Raw genomic sequence first — 10,342 nt, 5'->3', positions numbered from 1 at the left:
TCACTTAAACATGCCAATATATGTCGATAGAAATATTGAAATATTGTTGAAACATGTTTTTTGAAACAATACGAAGATATCCCAATGCATAAACTATCTGAAACTTTGGTCTGCACGGAAAACAAGAAAGCTAAAATTACGGTACTCTAAAACAACTGAGTTGTGAAAAATGTTTATTTTCTTCTAAAAAACCTTCCGCAACAAAATATAGTCCCTTACTACACTCTCTAAATATGAAATTTTTTCTTCACTATTTTATTCAATAGAGTTTATTTGGCATTGTGAAAAAGGAATTTACAAGTAGAATTCATATATGACACAGAATTTCCAGACTAGAGGTGACACAAAATGGCTACCCAAAATCAAAGGATCTGTTGACATAAAACTTGTACAATGGTGTGCTAATTATGTACATAAATTTACCCTTAATAACAACCAATAACATGCATAATTAATAAACAGTAAACCTTGTTAATATTAAACAGTATTTGTTTTCGGAGCCGATGTTTCGATAAAATCGGATGTCGCAGAATAAACAATCAAACTTAATTTTTCACACCCTGAAAAGGAGCACAGCACCACAAGAAATAATATTGTCAACTGACCATCAGGACCTAGAGTAGATAATAGCAATGCTCTTAAATATTTTGATGAGATACGTTTTTCTTGGTACATGTTACCTTTTATCAATTGTTTTTTCATGTGGAACATTAAAAAGCGGCTTGTTTTCCTTCTACGGATGGCAAAATCATCTGAATTTTTCATCGGAACAAAGAACAGTAATATATGGAGCATGTGATTTTGAAGCAACACCTATATTTGGTGCTATCAACTGTGCTCAGAACAGAACTTGTATTATGTTCTACATTTGCAGGTATTTATCTACCTTGAACATGTTTATTTTGAAAGTTATACAGTATTTAAAGACGATCTTGAATGTGAATGATTTGTAATTAAAAAGAAACCTTTAAAAACAATTCTCATAGACCAACAAGAAATTTATACTTTATGTCTGTCAAACAAAAATCTAAAATATATTAACTTACAATATATAATATTAGAGTCAGAGATTCTTATATACCATCTACATTATCATAAAATGTAGAGTTTTTAAAAGAAAATATTAGCCAACAAATTATTCGATTTACATCAGAACCGATGAATTCTTGGCAGCTCGGTTTTTGTGATTTTCGTACGATTTTTATTCCTATCCTATGTAACTATACTGCCATGAAAATAAAAAGTAAAGTTGTGTTAAACTTTTATGCGTAAAATCAAGTACATAAAAATACCAAGAATGTATACCCCTAATAACCAACATAATTTTCAATATTTTTTTTTCATAAACAATCATCAAAATCTATTTAAGGATGGTTGACTTATTAATTGTTACAATAGTGAATTTTCATGAAAGGGTTATACGATTAAGAGATACCAAAGATATATCAAAATCAAAAATAAAAAAAAAATCGAATTAGATTTTTAGTAATAACCGTTTCTAAAATTGTTTATATTATTTCTCTTTTTCAATTGAACATTACGGGAAAAGGCATTCATTAAGAGAAAAAAATACCTTTGTTTAAATTCTGCTTTTCTATCTAAATTGAAAAATGATACTTATATATAGTAATTTGAATTAACGTCATTTAAAAATGACCATGTTATCGACTTCATATTTAAGGAAGCACACGCCAAAGTACGGCGTGTCGTTAGTTTTCTCTAATATTTCCTAAAATGTACATGCACAAACCCTTAGAGGAATGTTTATGTACACCATTTTGAGTTTGATTAAGGAAACAAAAAAGCTGTCAGAGTGTGTCTATTTCTAGTACCAGTATTGAAGCGGATTGGAATCCAAAAGATATGTTCACTGGCTCAAACTCTGTTGAATAATTTAAGTGCATGTTATAAGTAATGTAAGCTTACGTAAAACCTGGGGCTCGGAACATAAAGCATGCTAAGATTTTGACTTAAGTAGGGTCATAAGTAGGACTGAGGCGGAATCTTAGGACCTACGTAAGTCCTGCTTAAGTATGTCTAATACCGTAACATAAAGCAAACTTACCAATGTCTTAGCTAAGTCATGTTTATGTTTAAAAGTATAAACATATTTTTCATTTCCTTTGTCGAATTTGAATGTATTGGTAATAAAATCATATTTTTATAGATACACGTGCATGACATATTTGATATTAGATGGGGGTAGATGTAAATGTACATACACAACATTCAAGGTGACATTAGTATATATACGTCTGTACCTAAAATTTTAAACATAACTCAAAGCGATAAATATCGGGCAATATATTCAGGTTATTGTTGTTGCTTCTGTTTTGACGAATATTCACTATTTTAGTCGTTCTCGAAGACTGCATGTGGGGTAATATCGCGAGGCCGTAAGAACTTGATATAATTATATATACTCTGTCCCAAGATATCCTGGATTCACATTTTGCTTAATATTTATAAATACATTAGGGTTCAAACGATGTTCATTCAAAAGTATGAAAAATTTCCAAGATTTCTCAGTCGAAACGCCACAATGCTAGAAAATGTGATGTTTACGGAGATTTTGTATTGCAGCAAGCCCGGATGATAACGTTGAAAAATTGCGCGAAGTATTTCGAGTGTATTCCGAATGGAGAAAAGATGTAAACATTCCCAATTATAAATCTTTATAAATAAAGTTTATATATGCAGTTACTTCTTGTAAACCGACCATTATGTGTTTACAACCTATTTAGCAGTCCACCTGCACCACTGGTTTATTGAAAATATTTATATCAATCAAATCAAAAAATTTATACTGATGAGTATTATGATATTTATTCTGTGTAAATATCAAAATGTTATTAATAATCTGTAATCATATGTTAAATTGAAATAATTAACAATAAGTCTTCTAAATGTGTGAAAACAATACTTAAGACATACTTAAGTCACCTCTATCGGCCGCCTAAGTTGTGGGTAAATTGTCCTTGCTAAGCACTCTTCTAGTTATGAACTTAAGTCTAAGAATAAACATAAGTCCTACTTAAGCACTGTCTTAAACTTAAGTACCCTTTATGTTACGAGCCCCTGCTTTAGAACTGCGACTTTCATTTAAGGTATTTGTGCTGAAAAAACCCTGAGTGACAGTTAGGTTTGCACTGAGGAACTCCTCGAAATTCTTATGTTGGCACTGAGGGTACTGAGGAAACCCTCAAATTGCGTCATTAGCAATTATTTATTGAGTTTTAGTAGTTGTTTGTAATATTTGGAAATTTCAATTCGATTTTCATATTTACATTAACTCTTTTAGGTGAGCAATATATCTGCTCAAATCAAATTAGGTTAGTCTTCCTTAAGTGGGTCAAGGGGGGGGGGGGGGTACGTTAAAAATATTTTGCATTTTATACTTTGTTTTTATATCAGTGTTGCTTGAAATTACAATTATCTCTTCGTTATAAAAACGATTTTATATTATTAAATTATATATTGGTGTAAAGGTTGATTTCAAATATAACTACTTATATCTAATAACACGTTTTTGTAAAATATTATTTTGAAGTAAGTATAGAAACGACAATGTTGCTCGCATTTCTTTCTTTGTTTCTAATAATAAGAACTAATAATTAGTAAAAGGGGAACACAATTTAAACTGTCCTTTTTCTGAATTACACTGAATGACAAATCGGCAATAATACCAGTAGTTGTAAAAAAAATATTGTCAATATGGCAGTATTTAAAACCCTACACTTCACCAAATATGAGTATCATATGCACATTAAAACGTAATGAAAGAGGTATAGTGTTTATGTACAGAAATAATAAACACCTTGATTTTATTCTGCCTAGCTGTTGCATGAATATCTCTTTTTTACAGCCTCAGCGGCCACAATATGTGTGTTTTATCCTCTCTCTATGATCAGAATACAAACCAAAATGAATCAATGCCATGCATTGCATATAAACTTGTAAGTAGATGAGTTTTATTTATTCATTACAAAAAAAATATATGTATTAATGAAATGAGGTGCAGATTTGGCAAAAATATCGTTTCACTATCATCCAACATATGTTGCTTACAAGGATAACAAAAATGGTGTGATTTATCTATATAATTATGTGTAACTTTAAGAATGACATCAATCTAGCATATGGTTGGTTGAAATTAAGTTAATTTTTATGAATGAATTAGATTTGTTAACATAACTTCATTTGTTAAGGCGTTTGTAATTGAAGACAATTTGCAATATATGTTGTTTATCAGATAATTGATTTATTTTTACCCATCTACAATTTAAATAAATCGTTCTTCAATCATTCACAATGGCAATACTATACCATTAAAAAGAAAAAAAAATATCTATAATTTTTTTCTATAAAATCTTAAGAAAATGAACCCTATGACGATTACAACATTATTTGCCATTGACTGATTATGGGTTTACATTCAATGACATTATTTTTTTTCTTCTTAACTGAAACATATATAGATGTAATTTTTTTTAATGATTGTATAATTAAATTTTGATATATTATTTTAATCGAATGTTTTTGCTTTTTGTTTTTGTTTGATTTTTTGTTTCTCTATGTGTGTATGTGTGTGTTTTTCTTCTTCTTTCTTGTTATGAATCATTTCACAGTCCATTTTGGATTTATTTGTATTTTCGAAATTTTCAAACGTCGCCTTAGTATTATAGTGTATCATGTAAGTATAGTACTTTACATGTTAGACTATAACAACTAATTAAATCCATTGAATCAATAAATAATATAACCTCAGTTTTTATTGTTCGCAATGTACCGAAAATCTACATTTGATCATCTGTTCCCACTATTTCAATTAATGATAAATGCTATCAAATTCAACATTTGTTCCATAACACGCGTTTTATACTTTTTGTTGTTCTTTTGACAGATGAAAGTCATCAAGTGTTCTTTGGTTTCTTTTTGATAATAACAGGAAACTAAGCATAACTGTAGCAAGATCATCACTATTTCAAAAGATAATAAACATGGTTGAAATCATAATAAAATTACAAAGCTTTATGCGCAAAGAGATGTTTGTTGGTGTATCTTCACGAACGTTCAGTATGTGAATAATTAATTTGATTGCTCATACAATATTTTGCTTTTTTCATACTTAATCGATTTTTAGAAAAAAGACTGCGACATTGATCATGTGTATAATAGACACAACAACGTGTGCGTGAAGTGTTCTCCATACTGCGAATACAAAGGTAAGAAAGATCTTATTAAAGAATTGAAATAGTAGGATTGAAATCGTTCATTGTTCTGATTGTTGTTTGTTATCTAATTGTTTTATTTTTTCCTTGTTTCACCTCTTTACTTATTTTTAATTATACAAATAAGAGTCAGGCCACGCCATTTTATTCTAAACTAGACTGTGAAGACGTTTAGCTTATCCATGGTTCCACTGGACTGTTCTCTCTGTCGCTAGGAGGCAGCACCGTACCTGTTTGGTGCGACATGGACACGGATAATGGCGGCTGGATTGTAAGGACATCCCCTTGTATTACCTAATACATACATTCTATTACACTTTATTCCTCGAATGTTATGACAACGTAAAAAATTTAACTAATTGAAAATATATAGTTATATTTCTAATGATTGCTTAATTTGAACCATTAATGCTCTATATGCATAGTGTATGATTATTGGTATGTCGTGCTATTATCTATCTTTTTAGGTAATACAGCGTAGAATAAACGGATCTGTAGATTTTTTTAAAGGTTGGGATGACTACAAAATGGGTTTTGGTGACCCAAGTGGCGAATACTGGATAGGTGATGTTTTTTTTTTCTTTCTTGTCCAAATTATTTTTTTTTACACATGTAATAATGTCAAAAAATCAACAAAATTCTTTTTTTTTTCAATTTAAAATTTCGTCACATGGTGAAATGTCCTTAATGTCTAAAAATGTTACTCTCTTTTGCCAACAGGGCTTCAAAATCTTCATGAAATTACTAGCCAGGGTAAATTTATTCTACGAATTGATATGGAGTTCTCTTCACAGAATTACTATGCCAGATATTCGGACTTTTTCATTCAGTCTGAGAATAGCAGTTTTCGTTTGAACTTTTCCGCTTTTTTGGGAGGCAATGCAGGTGAGTAAAAAAAATATATATTGTGATTTATTTTATTACGGGCCCCAAAAAGGCGGTCCGTTATTTGATATACATTTAAATATTGTAACTGCGTTTCTGCAGGATAGTTTTTTAAAATAGAATTATTATTATGCTTAACTGTAAAAATTTAAAGAAAATTTGCATGTAAAATATGCCCTTTAAAAAATATTACATATTTTGGGTTGGTTTTTTTGTTTTACTCATAAATGTAAAAAAAAGGTCATAGACTGTCGTGTTAGGCGAGTTTTTATCGAGACTTTAAAGGGACTTGGACACGATTTGACTTAAAATTTTAAAACTTTATTTTTCCATTTTCAAAGTTTATTCTGATAAAGATGGAAGTTTAGAATGCTATGTCAAAATTTGAGAGTCAAATATCAAGTTATAAGTAAGTTACAGAGTTCATAATTCTTTTTTGTGTAAACAAAGCTCGAATTTGGTCATTTTTACAAATGTGTTGTATTGGTGTAAGTTTCAATCAAAAGTATCTTTCAATTGTTGAGAATGGTATTTATGAAGATACTGAATTAATTTAAATTGTTTTTACATGTCATTTTGTCTAAGAAATGGTAATTCACTTCAATACATTTTTTGTAAACAACTATAAGACTCGAGCTTTGTTTACATTACAACCAATTCTTACCTCTGTATCTCGCTTGTAACTTGACTTTAACATTCAATATTTTGGTCAATTATTTAAAATGCACCAGTAAACAATTTTATACCTAAAAAAAAAAATAACATTTTTGATCTCAAATCGTGTCCAAGTCCCTTTAATATATTCGGAAAATTTCGAGTTGTTCATTATTTTCAAAACAATGTAGCGGGATCGGTATAGGGGACATACTAAAGGCCTTAAATACTAAAGACCTGAGAGACACGAACTTTCATATAAATAAAATTTTTTTAATTTCTGTGTGCGCCGTCAAATAAAATGACTGTGTGTGTATTTATTATACATGTATTTTCATTGGAAATAAGGTAGAAAAATATCATGAAATGACATCCATATCAATTATTTACGCAAAAATATGAAAGAGCTGAAAATTTCAGCGAACCTGAATTATTTATAATTCTTCTGAAAACCTCATGCAATTAAATAACCATCATAATCTTCATACACTGAAGTGTAGAAAAGATTTGTAATTCCATTTGGGGAAAAGATACCAGGCTTATTTTTTAACTTAGAAATTGTGCAGATTCTACCGGATGAGTATGATCTTACATGTACCTTTAAAATTATCCATTTCTATTTTATAATGTGGTCCCTTGAAATCATATACACTAATGCATTAAGTTTTAATTCAAAACAATGCAAAACAAAATTTTAAAAAGTTTGAAATATTCATAATCTCTAAGAGAATAATGAATTGAATTTTGTATTTGAATAATGTACGAATCAATGTGTTCTTCATTACTTTAAACTATGGCAATGATCATACAATTACCGTTAGAAATACCTATAGAAACAAACTTGATTCTATAATAAAAGTAAAATTTTAAACTTCAAAACGTGTTGCTGAAAATATATTAAAAATTACTATAAAAATCAGTACAACCAATTCGTTACTTTCTTCTCTGTTGTGTGTTTTGTGTATACAATCAATTATATTTTTTGCAGCCAATTTGACGCTTGCGTCAATATGATATCTTGTACTTGTGTCTGTGATTTATCATGAGATGAATCAATAGAACATGCACACAATGGTAATTTACAAGCGTATTTTACGGTAGATATACTGTGGTCGGAGTGTCGACTTTGTAATATTGCCGCTTGTATGATAATGTCAAGGTTTAAAATATATTGTTTTAAACCATGTTAAAATATTTAATTAATTTATTATTTAATCATAATACATGTAATACCTTTTTGATTTTAGCACATCTTCTGTTTCAGAAGATATAATGAAGTGATTATAGTTTAGAACCTAGTTTGAAATCAGGCCTTATTGAAATTATTTGGGTTTTTTTATTTTACACACAAGATTTTTTTCTTTCTTTATTTGATTCATTTCTAAATTCTAAATGCTGTTATCAGTATTAAACATTGCGATATTTTGATTGGTTCAATTTGGCCTTGATGTACATGGATGGGGAGGTCTAAAGAAGGCTGTTCCTGCTGCCTAATCCCATTCAATATATACATTATCTTTATTACAATATAACAATATACATTATCTTTTTTTAACAACATAAACGTAAAAATAACATAGGTTAATTCGAAGGAAAACACGTATGCATGTTGCTTGAACATCCTTTGTGATAAAGCTTCTGTAAAAAGAATTAAAAGTGGTTGTGATATTAGATCTACTTCTATTTAGTGATTAAAGATGAACATTCCGTTTTAACATTGATTTTTTTCTACATGACGAGCCCGATTAGACTCTATTTCTTTATTACCTGTCGATTTCAATTATAAGAAACTTTAAACTACATAGCATCATTTACGTTTAAATACTCCAATCGTATCGAAAAATAAACGGGCAGAATGACTGCCGAACTGACAGAAGTACGGAAATGAAACTTGTAACCCCCCCCCCCCCTCACCCCCGGATCATATGTAGTGGACTAATATTAAGACATCTTTGTATATTAGACAGTAAAGCGAGTACGGTGAATAATAGTTGTGAAGGGGCAATGCGCATCACGATGCATATCTACTTATTGTTTTTACTCACAAATTTTTATCATCTTAAACAGTATTTGATTTATGTATTGTACAGGTGATAGTTTCTCTTTACATAATGGACGGCCTTTTTCAACATTTGACCGAGATAATGATGATGGACCCCGCAGTTTAAACTGTGCTATTGAATTCTGTGGTGCCTGGTGGTACGCAGGGTGCCATGAATCCAACCTGAATGGACTTTATCAGAATACTACGTACGGCAAAGGGATTAACTGGAAATCAATAACTGGTCACTACCAGTCTTTGTCCTATGTAGAAATGAAAATTAAGCGGTCATAAAGTACACAAGAAATCGTGTCGACGACTTGAAGACAAAGGGAGTTTGATGCAATAGAATCATCGTGGTGACGCTGCAAAATCAAAATTTAGAATATGAATGGATAAAAAAACATTACACTTGTACATAGTTTTTTGACGCTACAAATGTTTTCTTTAAATATGTATAATTTACGGTTCCACAGTTCCTAAATGACGAAGTTGTGTACAATATTGCATTCTTTAACATTATTGCCTTAAAAGTTAAATTGAAATTGACAACAATATATAATTTGTTTAAATAAATGTACACATTTTACTACAATTCAAAGAAAAAGTTTGTTTTTAGCGATGATATATTTGTGATAAACCATCGTAAAAGAGACAGTAAGATATACAGTTTGCATTTTATGTGCAGAAAGCGTTTTAACTGTTGTTTTGCAACACCAAATAGACAGGTGACGTATTTTGTTTATTGTCCAAAATGAAGCCATTACAATTGAACGTAAATACAAAATTGTCACTGTTTGATACATATATTGGTAGCATAGTACATTAAGGTTGTGAATTATGGGGACAGCACCCAGTAAGTGAATTAGAAAGTACACATTTAGATTTTTGTAAGAAATTATTATGTGTTATGAAAAGTGTTACATCAATGATGGTATATTTTGAATTGGGGTGTAAATCACTGCAGTTGGATAGAAATTATAGAATGTTGAAATATTGGATAAAATTAAAGAATATTGATAATTGTATTTTAAGCAATATATACCAAGATATGGTAAATGAATGTGAAACACAGTTAGCCTCTAATTGTTGGCTCTCATACATAAAACAATTGATTAACAAATTAGGTTTTCGATATATATGGAACTGTAAAGAACAATTTAATGAACATGTATTCCTACTCGAAGTGAAGCAGAGGTTGACCGACATGTTTATACAAGAGGGTCATGGCTACTTTGAAAATTCCCCCATATGTATAATGTATAAGCACTTTCGAAATTCGAAGTACAAGAAAATTTAACAAAACCAATACCAACTGTATATGTACAATTTATAAGTTAATACCGTTTATCCTCTCATCAACTCGAGATTGAGCGTGGCAGATTTTATAATCTCCATAGAAATGAGAGAGTTTGTAAACTATGTTCACTATCACAGATTGGAAATGAGTTTCATTTTATTTTGATATGTCCATTTTATAAGGAAATAAGAAAGTTGTATGTAAAAAATATTATTATGAAAAGCCTTCTGT

General features: G+C 29.9%; 1 pseudogene; it reads left to right on the top strand.

The window, feature by feature from the left end:
• The first annotated feature begins 563 nt into the window (after positions 1 to 563).
• Positions 564 to 9,105, top strand: LOC128185500 (microfibril-associated glycoprotein 4-like; annotated as a pseudogene).
• The last annotated feature ends 1,237 nt before the right edge of the window (positions 9,106 to 10,342 follow it).

This window comes from Crassostrea angulata, chromosome 5 (genome assembly GCF_025612915.1).
Source record: "Crassostrea angulata isolate pt1a10 chromosome 5, ASM2561291v2, whole genome shotgun sequence".
NCBI classification, from domain to species: Eukaryota; Metazoa; Mollusca; class Bivalvia; order Ostreida; family Ostreidae; genus Magallana; species Magallana angulata.
Note: the sequence above shows the minus strand (reverse complement) of the source record. Positions and strands in the feature narration are given on the sequence as shown.